Source organism: Macaca nemestrina, chromosome 2 (genome assembly GCF_043159975.1).
Source record: "Macaca nemestrina isolate mMacNem1 chromosome 2, mMacNem.hap1, whole genome shotgun sequence".
In the NCBI taxonomy this organism is placed as follows: Eukaryota; Metazoa; Chordata; class Mammalia; order Primates; family Cercopithecidae; genus Macaca; species Macaca nemestrina.
The window spans coordinates 14,598,606-14,621,191 of record NC_092126.1 but is presented as its reverse complement, the minus strand read 5'-3'; the positions used below and the strand labels follow the sequence as shown (position 1 = coordinate 14,621,191).

Genomic DNA, 22,586 nt, shown 5'->3' with positions numbered 1-22,586 from the left:
CTCCAGGATGATCCTCCTGCCCTGGCCTCCCAAAGTGCTGGGATTACACGCGCATGAGCCACTGCAGCTGCCCAAAAGATAACATCTTAACATATGTTTCTGAGTTGTTCTCAGTAAACCCAGATCCCTACCAAATAGAAAATGCTGTCCACTGGCACCTAGACCTCAGATAAGGGGGAACTGAGAACTGAATGATGACTACCATTCTTTTTTTTTTTTTTTTTTTTTTTGAGACAGTCTCACTCTGTTGCCCAGGCTGGTGTGCAGTCATGTGATCAAGACTCACTGCAGCCTTAATCTCCGGGGCTCAGAAGATAATCACATCTCAGGCTCCCAAGTTGCTGGGACTAACAGGTGTGCAGCACCATGACTGCCTGAATTTTTTGTGTATTTTTTGTGGAGACAGAGTTTTGCCATGTTGCCGGGTTGGTTGACTGCCATTTTTTGTTCTGAATTTCTTCTTGAGGAACCTAGAGGAAGTCATGCTCACAGGCAGTTACTGGTGGAAGCAATCCAAGTTAACCAAAGTTACTGGTGGCATATCCTTATGGGTCAATAGCAAGTTCAGTCCTTGCATCCTCAGAAGAAAGAATTCGACTGGGGGGCATAAGGCAAGAAAAGAGACCAACGCAAGTTCCAGAGCAGGAATAGAAGTTTATTTAAAAAGGCCTTAGAGGTCAGACAGTGACCTCACGCCTGTATTCCCAGTGCTTTGGGACATTGAGGTGGGCAGATAACCTGAGGTCAGGAGTTTGAGACCAGCCTAACATGGAGAAACCCTGTCTCTACTAAAAATACAAAATTAGCCAGGCATGGTGGCACATGCCTGTAATCCCAGCTACTCAGGAGACTGAGGAAGGAGAATTGCTTCAACCCGAGAGGCGGAGGTTGTGGTGAGCCGAGATTGTGGCATTGCACTCTAGCCTGGGCAACAAGGGTGAAACTCAGTCTCAAAAAAAAAAAAAAAAAAAAAAAGAAAAAAGCCTTAGAACGGAAAATAAAATGCACTTGGAAAAGATCTAAGCAGGGATGTGAAGGTTAAAGACAGAAGGTCAAGTGTCCTGTTTAACTGTGATCCTAGGACTTTTATGACCTTGCCTCTTTACCATGATTCTTCCATTAGGGTGACCTGCCCACATGCGCAGAACCCTTCTTACCCTTGGGAAGTGAGCACACACAGTGTATTTAGGGAGTTATACACATGCCTATCTGAGGCTTTCTTCCTTTATCTGGTGGAGTATACCCAGAAGATCATACTTTGCCATTTTTGTCTTTTATTTTTTTTGAGACGGAGTCTCGCTCTGTTGCCTGGGCTGGAGTGCCGTGGCACAGTCTCGGCTCACTGCAAGCTCCACCTCCCAGGGTCATGCCATTCTCCTGCCTCAGCCTCCCGAGTAGCTGGGACTACAGGTGCCTGCCACCACACCCGGCTAATTTTTTTTTTTTGTTTTAGTAGAGACAGGGTTTCACCGTGTTAGACAGGATGGTCTCGATCTCCTGACCTCGTGATCCACTTGCCTCGGCCTCCCAAAGTGCTGGAATTACAGACGTGAGCCACTGCGCCTGGCCTATTTTTGTCTCTTAATATGCATGCCCAGGAAGCTGTTTCTCCCTGGGGCCTGCATTCAATACACATTTTGATATTAACAGGTGTAGACCATCAGGAAACGGCCTCTCCCTGGTTCTGCCAAATTATCATTTTTACAGAGGCAATGAGATAATTGCTGAAACATCACCAGACATTTATAGTGGGTTGGGAGAGAACCCTCCCCTGCCTGGCTGATTCCTAACTACTGATGCAGCATTTTTTGCTCCTTAGCTCAGCTAAATCCGGGTTCTTGTCTCACAATCAGGAAGAATTAGGCACACAGACACATTGAAAGGTGAGGAGGATGGGATTTATTAAGCAAAAGGGGAGCTCTCAGCAATGCGAGAAGTCCCGCCAGCAGGCTCCCACCTCAAAGATTGAATACCAGGCCACCACACATGAGCTGAAGAGGCCAGGCTCCTCTCTTGCAGAAGGCATGAATTTCTTGTGGCTCCACCCCAATCCCCCAGTGTATGTGAGCCTCCAGTCCACTGTGGGCATGCTCAGGCAAGACCCTGTGCATGTTCCCTTATCTATACAAAAACATCTGATATAAATACTTGTGGGGTGGATTATAGATTCTCTGGAGCCAGAGAGTGACATTCTGACTCACCACAAGTTACGAACCCTGTATGGGGACAGTGTAGACAACGTATGAGGCCAGTTTTCCCAAGGAGTTTTTATCGGCTCTGCAAGTCAAGCTTGATTCCTTAAAGGGAAGCACACGCTTCCATTTAAAGCCTTGGTAAAACAACCAGTTTCTCCAGTTGTGTTCTCTTGCAAAAGAAAATGGATTCTTTCTGCACTGATGCAAATAACCATATTGCCATCAGTTAAGAATACTTACAAATAGTTTACAAATTCTGGAGAAGCCAGGCAGAGAGAAACAAATACGCTCCAAATTTTGTTCACAGGAGTTAACTTACTTGATTATTAAATGCTGTAAATAGCTCAAAATAAGTTTTCTTGACTCTGAAAAACAAAACAAGCATCAGCAATGTTTTAAGCAAAAGTAAACAAACAAACAGATTACTTCAGTTTTCTATTAGTTCAATCTATTCCATTAACTCTTATGCTGCTTGATATTCATAAACATTTCAGCTCTTCATAAGTCCTGCACATTTTTCTTTATTCCAATGTCACAATCTCCAAAGTTATCAGAAATCTGCATTTAAGAACACCAAAGTTCTATAGCTGATTATAAAACCATCTTTTGAAGAGGATTAAAACAAGACAAGAATTGTCTGTGAATAACAAGATGTCCAGGGTAGTTAGTTAAAAACATGATTGACAGATAAATTTGGTTATCTCTGTGGTTTACAATAACTCAACATAATAACCTTAATTATCATTGATAGCATAAACACAGAACTCAGACATTAGAATTTTAGGCATCCCATACAATACAATTTTGGAACATGTATTAATATTCTTCTCTAAAATATAACCTGAAGGAGATTAAACATCATTTTGGCAATCCACATACCTAAACATGTCAAATAATCCTGTTTACCCCTCTTCTGGATGCTTCAGGGGCCCTCTGTAGCATCCAAAAGCTAGGGGTGAGGAAAGAAAATTTCAAAACTGATTTTGGGAAACCTGTTTAATAAGTTAGAGATTTAAAACACTTGAAATTATAATATACAATTCCAGATTACCATGTTATTTATTTTACCAAAATGATGACTCAAATTTTTTTTTTTTTTTTTGAGATGGAGTCTTGCTCTGTCACCCAGCCTGGGGTATGGTAGCGTGATCTTTGCTGACCACAACCTCTGCCTCCCGGGTTCAAGTGATTCTCCTGCCTTGGCCTCCTGAGTAGCTGGGACTACAGGCATGTGCCACAACATCTGGTTAATTTTTGAATTCTCAGTAGAGACAGGATTTCACTGTTAGTCAGGCTGGTCTCAAACACCTGACCTTGTGATCTGCCCACCTTGGCCTCCCAAAGTGCTGGGATTACAGGCATGAGCCACCGTGCCCGTCCCCACCCTCTCCCCCCTCTTTTTTTTTTTTAAAGAGACAGGGTCTTGCTTTGTCAGTCAGGCTGGAGTGCAGTGGTGCAATCTTAGCTCACTGCAGCCTCGAACTTCTGGGTTCATGTGATATTCCTGCCTTAGCCTCAAGTAGCTGGAACTACAGATATGTACCACCACACCTGGCTAATTTGAAAAACTTTCTTTTTGTGGAGATGGGGTTTCATTATGCTGCCCAAGCTGGTCTCCAAATCCCAGATTCAAGTGATCCTCCCTCGTTGGCGTGCCAAAATGTTGTAATTACAGGCATGAGCCACTGTGCCCAGCCAAGAAGAACTTTGAAACCAAAATTTTGTGCTTCATTCCCATTTTTCTAAGGGTTAAACAAAGGCATCTTCAGGCACACAAAGCATCAAAAGGTTTACAGAGAAAGATTACCTTTGAAATAATCAGAGGAAGTCCTTCAACAATAAGATAAATCCAGGGGCCATCCTGGTATGTAGAAAAAATAAACAAACCAGTAAATACTTGTTTTGTAAATAGGATATATCCATGAATTATATCTGTAACAATTTAGAATAAAAATTCTAGTCAAGACACAAAGGGAAAGAAAAGGCCCAAAATGGGTAAACACATGCTAAGATATTCTCACTTGCAAAAATCTACAACATCTATTGGTATATCTAGTGTTTTGTTCTGTCTTTAAATTTATTTGTATTTGATATAAAATTTGCATATCAGAAATTTGCCATTTTAATCATTTTAAAATGCATGAGTCTTTTTTACTATATTTGTAATAACATGTACCTAATCTAATTCCAGAATATTTCTAACACCTGCAAAAGAACTCCCACCTCCCTCCATTTACTTGCAAACACTAATACAATTTACATGTTTACGGATTTGAATGTTCTGGATATTTCATATAAATAGAATCATGCCATCAATCTAAATAACAAAGAGAGGCTCTATAAAAGAAAAAGGTATTTATTTGGGAATAGAGCATTACAATGGGAAAACATGTACCATAGTAAACTGTATTAACATATTCAGGGAGGTAAAAGAAAACAAAAAATGTTTCAAGGCTCCCAGGTACAAGTGATTCTCCTGCCTCAGCCTCCTTAGTAGTTGGGATTATAGGCGCATGCCACCACACATGGCTGATTTTGTGTTTTCAGTAGAGATGGGGTTTCACCATGTTAGCTGGTCTGAAACTCCTGATCTTAGGTGATCCACCTGCCTTGGCCCCCCAAAGTGTTGGGATTACAAGCATGAGCCACTGCACTCAACCAGAATATTTTTTAACATTAGTGATTCCATTTTGATTCTGACAATTTTCATGTTTCCCCTTTTTGATCAAGATTTTTTCTCCAACATTGTCATTGGTCAATCATCCTTTAGATTTTGATGTCTCTCAGTGGCAAGATGAAACTGTCCTATTTGTTGGCCTCATGTCATGTTGGGGAGAGGGACTGGTGACTAGGAATCAGTGTCAAAACGTTTTAGTCATATGAGAGCAATAAGGGAGGTTTGAGCAGAGTGGCTCTCAGGTTCCATGAGAGTCTGGAGTCCATTGTTAAGTTTAATTTTCTCTGTCTCATAGTATTTTGCTATCATTTCAAAGTGCTAGGCCAGAATTTTTTTTTAGGAGTTGTACTTCTTCAAAACTTTAACAAGTAACAGATACAAAGTTTAAAAATGGAAAATACACAGTATAATATGACCATTCCAGTTTGCATAATTGTTTTGAGCCATGAACCTAGGCTTAAAGACAACCAATTGAAGAAATCAAATGACCGTAGAGAATTAAATGAGACCTATTTTAACCATGTAGCCTGTTTTCTAATTTTGAATATATCGATCTCACCTTTTTCCAAAGGAATTTATCCAGGTAAAGCATGTGGTGTTAGCAATAGCATAGACATTTTCTTACCTAACCATTGAATACTGAAGGATTTATTACGTTGGTTTCTGTTAAGTACTAGCCAGAAGCTACTGGTTGTGAAACTTCAGTTAAACTATTGCTATCCTGCCAAGTGAAAAAGGTAGCATTAAGGTGGGCAAAAGTCCCATTAAGACATGGAGTCTTGGCGAGGTGCAGTGGCTCACACCTGTAATCCCAGTACTTTGGGAGGCTGAGACAGATGTATCACCTAAAGTCAGGAGTTCAAGACCAGCCTGGCCAACATGGTGAAACCCGATCTCCACTAAAAAAAAAAAAAAAAAAAAAAATTAGCCGGACCTGGTGGCCCACGCCTGTAATCCCAGCTACTTGGGAGGCTGAGGTAAGAGAATCATTTGAATCTGGGAGGTGGAGGTTGCAGTAAGCCAAGATTGTGCCACTGCATTCCAGCCTGAGCAACAGAGCAAGACTGTGTCTCAAAAAAAAACAAAAAAAGATATGGGGTCTTGTTCTGATGCCTTGGAAAAACTGCCTACAGCATGAAAACATCAACTTTCGGTTTGCGGTTGGAGTATCGCTGGTAAAGACATCAGTTGGATTAATAAACATTTTGAGTAGCCCGTACATCAAGCATGAGACTAATTCCTTAAACTTCATCTAGCTTCATCTTATAGGGCTTTAGGAACAGAGCAGCTTTTGTTTTTAGTCGAGTTGTAGCCAAGTGGAAAGTAGGAAAATTCAGGCTCTAGTCCAGTCTAGAGGTGAATAATCAGAACTTGAAAACAATGCATAGGGCTATAATCTAATAACAGATGTATTATAATTTTTCCTTAGAAACGTAACTTTCTTTCTCTACATTGGTCATATAGAGATCTCAGATTTTAAAAACCTCTAGAGGTTAGGAAACCCAACCAAGGCAGACTTTAGATTTTACTTACAATGTGAAGATTCTTCAACTTTCCAGGAAGTAACAATTTCTACTCACTCCTCCAAGGCTGGGAATTCTTGAAGCCAGACATTTAATGCACATTCTTAAATATGACATTTCAATCCAAGCTTTGGTAATATTGTGTCCAGAATTGGTGGGTTGTTGGTCTCACTGACTTCAAGAAGGAAGCTGTGGACCCTCAAAGTGAGTGTTACAGTTCTTAAAGATGGCGTGTCCGGAGTTTGTTCCTTCAGATGTTCAGATGCGTCTGGAGCTTCTTCCTTCTGGTGGGTTTGGGGTCTTGCTATCAGAAGTGAAGCTGCAGACCTTCGTGGTGAGTATTACAGCTCTCAAAGGCAGTGCGTCAGGAGTTGTTCATTCTTCCCGGTGGGCTCGTGGTCTGGCTGGCTTCAGGAGTGATGGTGCAGACCTTCGTGGTGAGTGTGACAGCTCATAAAGGTAGCCTGGAACCAAAGAGTGAGCAGCAACAAGATTTATTGCAAATAGCAAAGCATCAACGCTCCTACAACATGAAAGAAAACCCAAAGGAGTTGCCCTGCCTAGCTCCGGCAGCCTGCTTTTATTCCCTTATCTTGCCCCACCCACATCCTGCTGATTGGTCCATTTTACAGAGAGCTGATTGGTCCATTTTACAGAGAGCTGATTGGTCTGTTTTGACAAAGTGCTGATTGGTGCGTTTACAATCCTTGAGCTAGATGTAGAGTCACTGAGTCACTGAGCACTAGTTAGCTAGATACAGAGTTAACTAGATACAGAGTACCAATTGGTGTGTTTACAAACCTTGAGCTAGACACAGAGTGCTGACTGGTGCATTTACAATCCTCCCGCTAGATATAAAAGTTCTCCAAGTCCCCATCCAGTTCAGGAGCCCAGCTGGCTTCACCCAGTGGGTCCTGCACCAGGGCTGCAGGTGGAGCTGCCTGGCAGTCTCCAGCGGCGCCTGCACTTCTCAGCCCTTGGGCTGTCAATGGGACCCGGCGCCACGGAGCAGGGGCGGGCGCCCGTCGGGGAGGCTCAGGCCGCACTGGCCCACCACAGGCGGGGAGCTCAGTCATGGCGGGCTGCGGGTCCCGAGCCCTGCCCCGTAGGGAGGCAGCTAAACCCCGGGAGAACTTGAGAGCAGCGCCGGCTGGCCAGCACTGCGCGGGGACCCAGCGCAACCTCCGAAGCTGCTGGCCCGGGTGCTAAGCCCCTCACTGCCCTGAGCCGGCGCCAGCTGGTCACTCCGTGTGCGGGGCCCCTCGAGCCCGCGCCCGCCGGAACTCACACTGGCCTGCGAGCGCAGCGTGCAACCCTGGTTCCCGCCCTGGCAGCCCCGGTTCCCGCCCGCGCCTCTCCCTCCACACCTTCCGGCAAGCAGAGGGAGGAGGCTCTGGCCTCAGCCAGCCCAGAGAGGGTCTCCCACGGTGCGGCGGCGGGCTGAAGGGCTGCTCAAAGCGCTGCCAGAGTGGACGCCCAGGCCGAGGAGGCACTGAGAGTGAGGGCTGCTAGCACATTGTCACCTCTCAGTATCACCAACCTATCCAGCTGTTTTCTGCTTCTAAAGAGACAAAAGGCCAGGCGTAGTGGCTTACACCTGTAATCCTAACACTTTGGGAAGCCAAAGCAGGTGGACTGCTTGAGCTCAGGGGCTTGAGACCAGTCTGGGCAACTTGGTGAAAAGCTGTCTCTACAAAAAAATACAAAAAATAATAATAATAATTAATAATAATAATAATAATAAATAAGCCAGGTGTGGGGGGTGCACACCTGTAGTCCCAGCTACTTGGGAGGCTGAGGTGGGAGGATTGCTTGAACCTGGGAGGTCGAGGTTGCAGTGAGCTGAGACCATGCCACTGCACTCCAGCTTGGATGACAGAGTGAGAGACCCTGTCTCATTAAAAGAAAAATGAAGAGAGAGAATGTATTTTTGTTGAACTTATTTAAATCATATTGTCATAAATTAAAAATACTCATAAATAGGCCAGGCGCGGTGACTCATGCCTGTAGTCCTAGCACTTTGGGAGGCCAAAGCGGGTGTATTGCTTGAGGTCAGGAGTTCGAGACCAGCCTGACCAACATGGTGAAACTCCGTCTCTACTAAAAATACAAAAATTAGCCGGGTGTGGAGGCAGGCACCTGTAATCCCAGCTACTCAGGAGGCTGAGGCAAGAGAATCGCTTGAACATGGGAGGTGGAGGTTGCAGTGAGCCAAGATTGCCCCATCACACTCCAGACTGTATGACAAAACAAGACTGCATCTAAAAAAAACCTCATGAATTCTTTCTGAATTTTGGAGTAAACATGTACAGAGACAAAGCAAATGCTTCTACCTTTGTTCACAAAATATAGTTTACCAAATTGGGCCTAGAGCAGTAGCTCACACCTGTAATCCCAGCACTTTGGGAGGCCGAGGTGGGCAGACTGCTTGAACTTAGAAGTTCAAAACCAGCATGGGCATCATCACAAAATGCCATCTCTACAAAAGAAAAAAAAGCCAGCTGTTGTGGCCTGTGCCTGTAGTCCCAGGTACTAAGGAGACTGAGGTCAGAGGATGGCTGGAGTCCAGGAGATGGAAGTTGCAGTGAGCTGTGATTGTGCAATTGCACTCCAGCCTGAGTAACAGAGTGGGACCCTATCTCAAAAAAACTCAAACCAAACCAAAAGAAAACAAAAGTATATTTTACCAAATTGTTGTAAACTATAAATAGCTTATGAGAAAACAATGTCCTTAAATCTGGAAATCAAAACATTGAAGTAAAGAATCAACAATGTTTTAAATAAAAGTCATAAAACATTATTTAATCAATTACTTAACTTCATGTAATTATTGACCTTCATTAGCAATTTCATTAACCCATCAGTTTCTTTATTAGAGCTCTGAAAATTATGATTTATTCCATTGACCCTAAAATTATTAGCAATCTGTGTCCAAGAGTATTTATCCATGTCTTCTTCATGAAAAGCAATTTTGGACTATAGCTAATCACAAATGCTTTTAGAGAATAATTCAAATAATAACTGTGGATGACAAAAACTCAGAATATTTAAAGTTAAAAATCTGATGAAAGTTCTCAATTGATAAGGAAGTCGAGTTATTTTTATTACAGGTAGCATTTTATGATAACAACCAGAACTATGACAGGACCACGAGTCTTTTATAAATTTCATATAACCTTTAGATATTCACATTAATAATATCTATACAAATATAACTTTATAAAAGATGTAACATTAAAATTATGGCTGATAACATTTGGTTTCTATGAATTTATATAATTTAGAAATATATCAATAACATACCCATACATAGTATCACTTATCATTTGATAATGCCTCTCATACAATTTACCAAATAAGCCCAATCATTTATATCTCTACAAGATGAGAGATACATTTTTTTGATGCTCTCCAGGGGCCCAACTGAAAAATCTCAGAGTTAACCTCAGGTCAAAAAGACTTAATTTAGGATTTTGATTTGGTGGGCAGAGCCTACTAAAGATGTCAAGAGGTTCAAAACACTTGATAAAAACAGACTCTCAGGTCACTGTAAAATAATTGTCATTCATTTAAGCAGAATGATATCAAGAATTCTCAGAAACAATACAGAAAGTTACATGGATGTAAATATCTCAACCCCTTCAAAGCCCAGTTTTTCTAAATAATCAAAGATCTAATAAAGACAACACAGGAATTATGTTGTTAAAACATAAAATCTTTGTTGTTGTTGTTCTTAGGCCAGTTACCAGAAATATATATATTTTTAATTTCTGCAGTGTGATTGCTTCTCATTATAGAAAGCCCATTTATATAAACTGGAAGTCAAACCTAATGAAATGGGTGCTTGAAATTAATCATACGCAAGAAGAGCGTGTCCAGAGTTGTGAGTATATACTATATAGAGAAATATAAACAAGAAAACTGGTACCTTGAGCAGGGCAATACATGCCTGTTGGTAACAGCATGGGAAGTTTCTTGGTTACATGGAACAATTCAGACACAGCAAGAAGAGCTGTGAGTACAGAATCAAGTTATACTGAAGAAAACTTTACTTTTCTAGGCCTTTATGATAAACATTTCAACCTTAGGTCATAACAACAGAGTGAGAACCAGAAAAAAAAAAAAAAAAAAAGTTGCTGAAATTGACGAAAAGTTTGAAGGAGAAAGTTATCACCCCAGCCAAGCAAAAAGATACATCTTTTATAAAGGAGAAAAAAGAAGGCAATGATGTCTGACCTGAAAATCCTGCGGAGTGAGGTACACAAAAGTTGAACTTCTGAGAGGTTTCAAATAGAAAAATTTTACCTCAAGAAATGAAATTACTATTCTGAATGAAAAATAGAGCATTTCCAACCTGAAACTAAGAAAAATAAATAGATCTCAGGAAGAAATGTGGCAGAAATAGAAACCGTCTACAGTTTTTAGAAGATGGCTGTTAAAGAAACATTTTAGAAGCAAAATCAAAACCACTAGCAATATTACTAAGAACAAATGAATACTTTAAGAAAACCTTGTGATTCTGAGGCCGGGTGTGGTGGCTTACACCTGTAATCCCAGCACTTTGGGAGGCCAAGGTAGGTGGATCACGAGGTCGGGAGTTTGAGACCAGCCTGACCAACATGGTGAAACCCCTGCTCTACTAAAAATACAAAAATTAGCCGGGCCTGGTGGCGCACACCTGTAATCCCAGCTACTTAGGAGGCTGAGGCAGGAGAATCATTTGAACCAGGGAGGCAGAGGTTGCAGTGAGCTGAGATCGAGCCACTGCAATCCAGTCTGGGTGACAGAGTGAAACTCTGTCTCCAAAAAAAAAAAAAAAAAGAAAGAAAACCTTGTTGTTCTAACACAGGAGATGAAATTTTTAAATGTTACATGAGTGGATGGGGCACAGTAGCTCATGCTTGTAATCCCAGAACTTTGGGAGGCTGAGGCAGGCAGATCACAAGGTCAGGAGTTCGAGACCAGCTTGGCCAAAATAGTGAAACCCTGTCTCTACTAAATAAAAAAAAAATTAGCCAGATGTGGTCACATGCTCCTGTAATCCCAGCTAGTCTGGAGGCTGAGGCAGGAGAATCACTAGAACCCAGGAGGTGGAGGCTGTAGTGAGCCAAGATGGCACAACTGCACTCCAGCCTGGGTGACAGAGCAAGACTCCATTTCATAAATAAATAAATAAGTTTTGTATGAGTGTGTTTTCAATGTAAAAACTTAACCTTAGCCTGAGCAATATAGTGAGATCCTATCTCTGCAAAACAATTTTTAAAAAATAGCCAGATATGGCCGTGTGTGGTAGCTCACGCCTGTAATCCCAGTGCTTTGGGAGGCTGAGGCGGGTGGATCATGAGATCAGGAGTTCAAAACCAGCCTGGCCAAGATGGTGAAACCCCGTCTCTACTAAAAATACAAAAAAAATTAGCTAGGCATGATCGTAGGTGCCTGTAATCCCAGCTAATAGGGAGACTGAGGCAGAGAATTGCTTGAACCCAGGAGGCAGAGGTTGCAGTGAGCGGAGATCGCCTGGGCAACAGAACAAGATTCCATCTCAAAAAATAAATAAACAAACAAACAAATAATAAAAATAAAAAATAGCCAGACATAGTAGTATGCACCTGTAGTCCCAGCTACTCAGGAGGCTGAGGCAGGAGGACCACTGGAGCACAGCAGTTCAAGGCTGCAGTGAGTCATGATCATACCACTGCACTCCAGGCCAGATGACAGAGTGAGACCCTGTCTCTTAAAAATATATATATATATTTAAAAATCTCAATATTTATGACCCAGAGCATTCTACAGATTCAATGCAATCCCTATCAAAATATCAATTACATTCTTCACATAAATAGAAAAAAATATTAAAATTTGTATGGGGCCAGGCACACACAGTGGCTCACACCTGTAATCCCAGCAGTTTGGGAGGCCAAGGCAGGCGGATCATAAGGTCAGGAGATCAAGACCATCCTGGCCACATGGTGAAACCCCATCTCTACTGAAAATACAAAACTTAGCTGCGCATGGTGGCGTGTGCCTGTAATCCCAGCTACTTGGGAGGCTGAGGCAGAAGAATCGCTTGAACCAGAGAGTCAGAGGTTGCAGTGAGCCAAGATCGTGCCACTGCACTCCAGCCTAGTGACAGAGCAAGACTCTGTCTCAAAAAAAAAGAAAAAAGAAAAACAATTGTATGGAATCACAAAAGACCCTAGATAGCCAAAGCAATCCTGAGCAAAAAGAACAAAGCTGGAGGCATCACATTACTAGACTTTAAAAGATACTACAAAGCTATAGTAACCAAAGCAGCATGGTACTGGCATAAAAATAGACACATAGGCTGGGTGTGATGGCTCACGCCTGTAATCCCAGCACTTTGGGAGGCTGAGGTGGGCAGATCATGAGGTCAGGAGATTGAGACCATCCTGGCCAACATGGTGAAACCCCATCTCTACTAAAAATACAAAAATTAGCTGGGCGTGGTGGCGTGTGCCTGTAATCCCAGCTACTCGGGAGGCTGAGGCAGAAGAATTGCTTGAACCCAGGAGGCGGAGGTTGCAGTGAGCCAAGATCACATCCCTGCACTCCAGCCTGGTGACAGAGTAAGACTCTGTCTCAAAAAAAAAAAAAAAAAAAAGACACATAGGTCAGTGGTACAGAACAGAGATCCTGTAAATTGATCCATGTATCTAGAGCCAACTCATTTTTTACAAAGGCATCAAGAATACTCAGTAGGGGAAGGACAGTATCTTCAATAAGTGGCTCTGGAAAACTGGATATCTATATGCAAAAGAATGAAATTAGACCCCCCACCTCTCATTCTATACAAAAATCACAATTCCAAATGGTTTCTGTTTATTCCTCCCCTTTCTAGTAGTCCCCAGTGTCTATCGTTCTTATCTTTATGTCTATGTGTACTCAATGTTTAGCTCCTGCTTTTTTTTTTTTTCTTGAGACAGAGGCTCACTCCATCACTCAGGCTGGAGTGTAACCTTCACCTCCTGGGTTCAAGCAATTCTCCTGCCTCAACCTCATGAGAAGCTGGGACTACAAGCGTGCACCACCACACCCAGCTAATTTTGGGGGGGGCACGTTTAGTAGAGACAGGGTTTCACCATGTTGGCCAGGCTGGTCTCAAACTCCTGGCCTCAAGTGATCTGCCCATCTTGGTCTCCTAAGGTGCTGGGATTACAGGCATGGAGCCACCGTGCCCCACCCCTTAGCTCCCACTTATAAGAGAGAACATGTGGTATTTGGTTTGTTCCTGTATTAGTTAGCTTAGGATAATAGTCTCCAGCTCCATCTGTATTGCTGCAAAGGACATGATTTCATTCTTTTTTATGGCTGTGTTGTATCCCATGGTATATATGTACCAAATTTTCTTTATTCAATCCACTTTTGACAGGCACCTAGTTTGATTCCATGCCTTTGCTATTGTGATTAGTGCTGTGATGAACATATGACCATGTATCTTTTTAGCAGAACAATTTGCTTTCCTTTGGGTATATACCCGGTAAAGAGATTGCTGGGTTGAATGATAGTTCTGTTTTTAGTTCTCTGTAAAACCTCCATACTGTTTTCCACAGTGGCTGAACTAATTTACATTCCCATTGACAGTGTATATGCATTCCCAGGGAACTCTTACACGCCACTGGTGGGAATGTAAACTAGAACAGCCACTACAGAGGACAGTATGAAGACTCCTTAAGAAAATACAAATACAGCTACCATATGATCTAGCAATCCCACTATGGGGTACTCATCCAAAGGAAAGGAAATCAGTATATATTAAAGAGACATCTGCACTTCCATGTTTAGTGCGGCAGCATTCACAGGAGCCAAGATATGGAATCAACCTGTGTTCAACAACAGATGAACGGATAAATAAAATGTGGTATATATACATAATGGAACACTCTTCAGTCATTAAAATAATGAAATCCTGTAATTTGCAATAACATGGACAGAACTGGAGGACATTATGTTAAGTGAAAAAAGCCAGGAACAGAAAGCTAAACACTGCATGTTCTTACTCACATGTGGAAGCTAAAAATACTTGATCTCATAGAAGTAAAAGGTAGAATAGAGGATATGGAGGTTGGGAAGAGTAGCGGAAATGGCGGGGTGCGGGGATAGGGAAAGATTTGTTAAAAAATACAAAATTATGGCTAGATAGGAGGAATATGTTCCAGTGTTCTATACCACTCTAGGATGACTATAGTTAACAATATATAGTTTCAAATTACTAGAAGGAGGATATTGAAGGTTCCTAACATAAAGAAATGATAAATGTTTGAAATGGTAGCTCTGCTACTTACACTGATCAGATCATTATACATTATATGTATTGAAACATCACTATGTACCTCATAAATATATACAATTATTACATGTCTCTTTTTTTTTTTTTTCCCAACAGGGTCTGGCTGTCTCACCCAGGCTGGAGTGCAGTGTTACAATCACAGCTCACTGCAGCCTTGATTTTGCAGGCTTACGAAATCTTCCCACCTCAGCCTCCTGAGTAGCTGGGACTACAGGTGTGTCCCACTCTGCCTGGCTAATTTTTTCTATTTTTATTTTAGAGACCTCCCAAGGTGCTGGGATTACAGGCATAAGCCACCATGCCCAGACTACTATATGTCAGTTTAAAAAATAAAATAAACTTATAAAGTTTAATCTTTAGAAAGACTTATAAATAATTCCCTTCTAATTATAGCCAACTTGATAATACACAAAATTCCTTTGATGTATTCCCCTTTCATAACCATTTATCATGACTTAGACATTGATGACATGCTTGGACTTTCTGCTTTTTCATTTTGTCCTCTGTGTGGCAGAAAAAAAAACTATGTTGGAGAGTTACCCTATATCATTACTCTGAGCTCAAGATTTTGACCTGTTTGATCTGAGAGCCTGTTATAAACATTTTAGTAGTTCTTTTTCTTTTAGATAACTAATTTTTCAATTAAGTGTTCCATCACCATATACAGTTATTAGTTAGGCAAACCTAAAAGGTGTCTAGGTTATTGGTTACCATGGAGCTATTGTAACTTGTAAAGCCATTAATTTAAAAGTCCTTAAAACTTTTCTATTTTATATCTTGGCTGGGATGGCATATGCAATGAGTTTTATCTCAACACAGTAGAAAAGTCAGCTGACTTAAAGTAGGCAGAAAAAAATAGACAAAGAGTTTAGAACACTCTACATGTTAATGTATAGTTTCAGGTTTTTCAAATAATGACCATTTCAGCTCTGAATCTTCTTTCATGTAATTTTGCCCATCAGTTTATAAATGTGCATAAGTGTTGGGCATGGTGGTTCACGCCAGTAATCCCAGCACTTTAGGAGGCCAAAGCAGGTGGATCACTTGAAGCCAGGAGTTCAAGACCAGCCTTGTCAACATGGTGAAACCCTGTGTCTACTAAAAATACAAAACTTAGCCAGGCATAGTGGTACATGCCTGTAATCCCAGCTACTCGGGAGGCTGAGGCAGGAGAATGACTTGAACCCAGGAGGCAAAGGTTGCAGTGAGCTGGGATTGTGCCATTGCACTCTAGCCTGGGTGACAAGAGCAAAACTCTGTCTCAAAAAAAAAAAAATTATATATATATATATATATAAATTAAAAAATAAAAATGTACATAAGAACAGGCCATAATATGTAGCCACCTAGAAAATCTGGCATACTTTAATGTTTGAGAATCCCATTTTATTTCTTAATAATCTCTTGAGAGCAATGAAAATCTTATAAATCTTGCCAGGGAATGTCAGGAGTTTAAACTGGTGTTTTAGATGGTGGCGACTGCACTAGTGGCTTTTAATTATCCATCCTGCACCTGCCATTTAGAATGTTTATTTTTGCTCTTGGGCAATTTTCAGAAATAAGCAAGGGAAAAGAGTCAAACCAAATAAAAAAAATCAGATAAGAATAATCACAAAAATTTTAACCACAGGCATGCAGATCAAACAAAATATTAAACTAGGTGCACAGACCAAACGGAAAGTACATTCATCAGAAAACACATGCCTCACAAATGGAATATGAATTCTGTAGAAACCACTGTTCTCAGTCCAGAAAGACATAGGTCTTTATACCAGAAAGGACTTATTTGAAAAGCTAAAAAGCCTTGTACCATCCCAGGAGGTATGCAGAGTCCTTTATTTAGATGGCTTAATCCAAATCAGATCCCAAATAACATTAAAAAGCCTCTAACAAAAAAAGAAAGGCTCAGCCTGAGAGAAAACTCACCAAGGAATAAAAGGTGAACTGTATAACATATGCCAGTTCCAAATATCACTGATTCCTTCCAAGAATGATCTTTTTCGGGTCCCTTTTCAGACACCATATATTTCAACCTAAATAACAAACAGAGAGGCTCTCTAAAAGAAAGGGTATTTATTTTGGGAATAGAGCATTGCAATGAAAATACACATGCCATAGTAAACTATGTGCACATTTAGGGAGGTAAGGGAAGGAAGATAAAGCCTTTTTTTCTTTCTTTTTTTTTCGAGACAGAGTCTCACTCTGTCACCCAGGCTGGAGTGCAGTGGTGTGATTTTGGCTCTCTGCAACCTCCACCTCCAGGGTTCAAGTGATTCTCCTGCCTCAGCCTCCCGAGTAGCTAGGATTACAGGCAACTGCCACCATAGCTGGCTATTTTATTTATTTATTTATTTATTTTGTATTTTTAGTAGAGATGGGGTTTCACCATATTGGCCAGGCTGGTCTCGAACTCCTAACCTCAGGTGATCCACCTTCCTCGGCTTCCCAAAGTGCTGGGATTATAGGCATGGGCCACCGTACCTGGCCGACAAAGATTCTTAAAGGAAGAAAATGAGGAGGATTACATAATTGTTTTGAAATAGTTATTCTTGGCTACAAAGATAAACAATAAGGCAGTTGCTGGGCAAATGTCCTTGCTGAAGTATTTTTTGTATAAGGTTGCAATGGCCTTTGTGCAAGGTAGTGGTTTTTGCAGTCTTTTCAATAGCTTTCGTTATCAGGCATGCAAACTTTCTCTACATGGCCTTTCCCAGTCTATTTGTCATGGTGCTTTTCAGTATTAGTGACTTCATTTTTATTCTGCAAACTTTAACAGTATAATATATGGCCTTTTGAGTTTGGCTTATTATATTTTCTTTCATTTATGCATTCAAAATTTATACATGTTATACCATGTATCAGTACTTCATCCCTTTTTTTAACTGTACTTTAAGTTCTAGGGTACATGTGCACAACATGCAGGTTTGATACATAGGTATACATGTGCCATGTTGGTTTGCTGCACCTATCAACTCATCATTTACATTAGGTATTTCTCCTAATGCTATCCCTCCCCCCTCCCCCAATCCCTGACACGCCCCGGTGTGTGATGTTTCCTGCCCTATGTCCAAGTGATCTCATTGTTCAATTCCCACCTATGAGTGAGAACATGCAGTGTTTGATTTTCTGTCCTTGTGATAGTTTGCTGAGAATGATGGCTTCCAGCTGTATCCATGTCCCTGCAAAGGACATGAACTCATCCTTTTTTATGGCTGCCTTCATCCCTTTTTATGGTTGAAAATTTTTTCCATTGTATGGATATACAATATGCTGTTTAATCCATTCATCAGTTGATGTATTTGGGTTGTTTTCACTTTTTCACCTTTTGGCTATTAAGAATAATACCTACTAGCTGTGACTAGGGAGGGTTAAAAAAAAGAATAATGCTGCTATGACTATGTATGTAGAAGCTTTTGTGTAAACGTTTTTCATTCTCTTACATATATACCTAGGAGGAGAATTGCTGCGTCATGTGGGAATGCTTAACCCTTTTTTTGAGACAGAGTCTCGCTCTGTTGCCCCTCGCTCTGTTGCTCAGGCTGGAGTGCAGTGGCACGATCTTGGCTCACTGCAACCTCCACCTCCCGGGTTCAAGTGATTCTCTTGCCTCAGCCTCCTGAGTAGCTGGGATTACAGTCCCCACCATCATGCCTGGATAATTTTTTGTATTTTTAGTAGAGACAGGGTTTCACCATGTTAGCCAGGATGGTCTCCATCTCCTGACCTTATGATCCACCCACCTTGGTCTCCCAAAGTGCTGGGATTACAGGCGTGAGCCACCACACCCGGCCTGCTTACCCTTTTAAGGAACTGCCAGACTGTTTACCCAAGTTCAAGTCAGTGTTTGAACCTAGACAGTCTCACTCTATAGCCCTATGTTATACTTTCTCCATTGAAATGGTGATAAAAGCCATCCCACTTAAAAAAAAAAAAAAAAAAAAAAAAGGCATTAGCCACCACACTGGCCCACAATTAGTTTTAAAGGGCTAGAGTCAGGCCGGGCGCGGTGGCTCAAGCCTGTAATCCCAGCACTTTGGGAGGCCGAGACGGGCGGATCACGAGGTCAGGAGATCGAGACCATCCTGGCTAACACCGTGAAACCCCGTCTCTACTAAAAAATACAAAAAACTAGCCGGGCGAGGTGGCGGGCGCCTGTAGTCCCAGCTACTCGGGAGGCTGGGGCAGGAGAATGGCGTAAACCTGGGAGGCGGAGCTTGCAGTGAGCTGAGATCCGGCCACTGCACTCCAGCCTGGGCGACAGCGAGACTCTGGCTCAAAAAAAAAAAAAAAAAAAAAAAAGGGCTAGAGTCAAGATGTTGGAGGGGCTGCCTTCCTTCTGGAGGCTGTAGGGGAGAATTGACTTCCTTGCCTTTTTCAGCTTCCAGAAGCGGCCTCCATGTCTGCATTATCACAGTCTCTACTTCTGCCATCTCATGTTCTTCTCTGACTCTCCTGGCTGCCTCTTTTCACTTGTAAGGATCCCTGTAATTACTCTTCTGCTTCTCTTTCACTTGTAAGGATAATCCAGGATAATCTCTCCTTCTCAAGGTCCTTAATTCGATTGCATCTGCAAAGTCTCTTTTGCTATGTAAGGTAACATATTCATAGGTTCAATGCATTAGGATATGGACGTTGTTGGGGAGCTGTTATTCTCCCTGTCACACTCCACTTCCTTCACGTCTTTGCTCAATATCCCTTTCAGTGAGGTCTTCACTGACCAGCCTTCATAAGATCCCATTATGCCTCTTCCTTTAAAAAAATCCCCCTTCCTGAGCCAGGCATGGTGACATGCCTGTAATCCCAGCACTTTGTGAGGCTGAGGTGGCTGGATCACCTGAGGTAAGGAGTTTGAGACCAGCCTGGCCAATGTGGTGAAACCCTATCTCTACTAAAAAATACAAAACATTAGCTGGGCATGGTGGCGTGCGCCTGTAATCCCAGCTACTCGGGAGGCTGAGGCAGGAGAACCGCTTGAATCCAGGAGATGGAGGTTGCAATGAGCCGAGATTGCACCATTGCACTCCAGCCAGGACAACAAGAGCAAAACTCCATCTCAAAAAAAAAAAAAAAAAATCCCTCTTCCCTGCTTTTTTTTAGTTTTTATCTCATGTGCAAGGCACATCTACTACTATCTCATGTATGTTATATTTTTCTTATTTATCTTTTGTCTCTAACCAGAATATGAATTCCAGGAGGGAACAGATTTTTGTTTGCTTTTTCAGTGCTGTATTCCTAGTGCCAAGAACAATGCTTGCCATTTGAATAGACGTCCAAGTACAGGTTGAATGTATATATTTTTAACGGAATGCAATTACATTTGTATTATGTATTTCTCAGAAGAATAAACTGGATTGGTAACTTGAGTCAGGCTAGTTGGTATTTCATGCTGATACAACACGAAATTTCATTAACAAAGTGTTTGTAATCTTAGGGATGCAGTACTGGAATTCCCTTATTGCAGTTAATACATTTGTATGTAGATTTCCTATGGGGATGTGTAATGAAAAAAAGAAGCTGCTAACTGGAAGCATTAAAAGTGGAGTCAATGAACTGCTTGTTAGTTGCTAAAATAAAGACATTTTGAAATCAGAGTATCATGCAATATTAAAATTTGTGTTATCATAAATACCTCTAGATTACTGCTGCTCAAACTTTAATATGCATATGAATCACAAACAATAATGTACATATAAATCACCTGGGAATATTGTCAAAAATGCAGATTCTTTCTCAGTAGGTCTGAGGTAGGGTCTGGCATTCTGTATTAATGAGTTTCTGGGTGATGTTGATGCGGCTGTTCTGTGGAATAGCAAAATGTTTCATGACATTAAAACCAGAAATTTCAAAAGTAATGCTTTTTCTTTTGCAGGAAAGATGTTAAAAGCTGAAATCTGGGAATCTGAAGCAAGAATCAATCTGATCAAATTGTACCATAATGGGTTACTGATGTGATAGGGGATTTTCTGAACTGAAATATCACTTTCCTTTGACCAAACATCACACACTCAAGACTGACATTTGTGATGTATAATGACTGGTTTAAACATGAAGGCAGGGAAAAAGGCTGACTGTGGAAAAGTAGACTGAGGAGTGGCGAGGGATCAAGGAAGCAGAAGAAAAGACTAGAATGCCTACTTAATTTTTTGTAGGGTATATTAGTCTGTTTTCATGCTGCTGACAAAGACATACCTGAGACTGGGTAATTTATAAAGAAAAAGAGGTTTAATGGACTCACTGTTTCATGTGGCTGGGGAGGCCTCACAATCATGGCAAAGGGCGAAAGGCAAGTCTTACATGGTGGCAGACAAGAGAGAATGAGAGCCAAGTGAAGGGAAATCCCTTATAAAACCATCAGATCTCATGAGACTTATTCACTACCACGAGAACAGTACGGGGGAACCATCTCCATGATTCACTTATCTCCCACTTGGTCTCTCCCACAACATGTGGCAATTGCAGGAGCTACAATTCAAGATGAGACTTGGGTGGGGACACAGCCAAACAATATCATAGGGTAAGACTTTCATAAATACAAATCTGTATTTACATAAATGAAATTATTAATATATCCCACATGTCAAACACTCTTTCTTATCTCTTCCTTAGTCCTCCTACTCCACCTCCATATTGCACGTCTGCAATCTTGCATGTATCCTTGCATCTTCTCCCAAACTTAAAATCATATATCATTCACACATGCATTGATTTTTTTTGGTTATTGTTTTTGTCATCATGAACAGCATACATCTGGAAGTGCTTGTGTAATTTATCTATTTTTTAAAGAAAATCAAAGAGGGGAAAATCTTAGAAACCTTCAGAATATCCATTAATACCATTAGGCTTTTAACAAAACTGTCCCAGTCTCCTGGCTCATGAGATTGCTACTTTTCAAAAAGGAGTCGCTTTCAACTCTTAGTGATTTTATTTGGTATTCTGTTCTAGACAATATCTACTGGCTTTTTTTTTTTTTTTTTTTTTTTTTTTTTTTTTTTTTGAGGTGTCTCGCTCTGTCACCCAGGCTGGAGTACAGTGGCATGATCTCAGCTCACTGCAAGCTCCATCTCCCAGGTTCAAGCAATTCTCCTGCCTCAGCCTCCCAAGTAGCTGGGACTACAGGCGCCCGTCATCATGCCTGGCAAATTTTTGTATTTTTAGTAGAGATGGGGTTTCACTATGTTGACCAGGCTGGTCTTGAACTCCTGACCTCAGGTGATCTGCCTGCCTTGGCCTCCCAAAGTGTTGGGATTACAGGCATGAGCCACTGTGCCTGGTCAGCTTTTTTTATTTTTATTTTTTTTTTAGACAGAGTCTTGCTCTGTGGCCTAGCCTGGAGTGCAATGGTGTGATATCTCAGCTCACTGCAACCTCTGTCTCTCACGTTCAACTAATTCTCGTGCCTCAGCCTCCTGAGTAGCTGGGATTACAGGTGTGTGCCACCACGCCCAGCTAATTTTTTTGTATTTTTAGTGGAGACGGGGTTTTGCCATGTTGGCCAGGCTGGTCTCGAACTCCTGACCTCAGGTGATCCACCCACCTCAGCCTCCCAAAGTGCTGGGATTACAGGCGTGAGCCACTGTGACCTGCCTGGATTTGGATATTCTAAAGGCTCACTGAACTCATTCCTGTATTCGTTTATTAAATGATCATTAAGTACTTACTATGTTCCAAGTATTGTTCACAGTGCCGGAAACACATAAATGGTTAAAACAACAACAAATGCCTGTGTGGCATTACTCACAATAGCCAAGAGGTGAAAGCAATCTAAATATTCATCAATGGATGAATGGATAAAGAAAATGTGATAAATACATGCAGTGGAACTATTATGCAGCCTTAAAAAAGAAGAAATTCCTGTCACGGGCTCTACAATATGAATGAACCTT

At 41.5% G+C, this 22,586-nt stretch overlaps 1 long non-coding RNA gene across 2 annotated transcripts; it reads right to left on the bottom strand.

Annotated features, from left to right (window-relative positions):
• Positions 1-1,884: 1,884 nt before the first annotated feature.
• Positions 1,885-21,607, bottom strand: LOC112424781 (uncharacterized). 2 transcript variants are annotated; one of them, XR_011619566.1, is made up of 4 exons: positions 20,402-21,607; positions 6,406-6,859; positions 4,003-4,056; positions 1,885-2,560 (listed from the first exon to the last, which is right to left on the bottom strand). It is a non-coding gene; the product is annotated as an uncharacterized lncRNA (long non-coding RNA). The 2 variants fall into 2 exon arrangements; XR_011619567.1 differs by lacking the exon at positions 20,402-21,607 and adding an exon at positions 16,630-16,947.
• Positions 21,608-22,586: the final 979 nt, after the last annotated feature.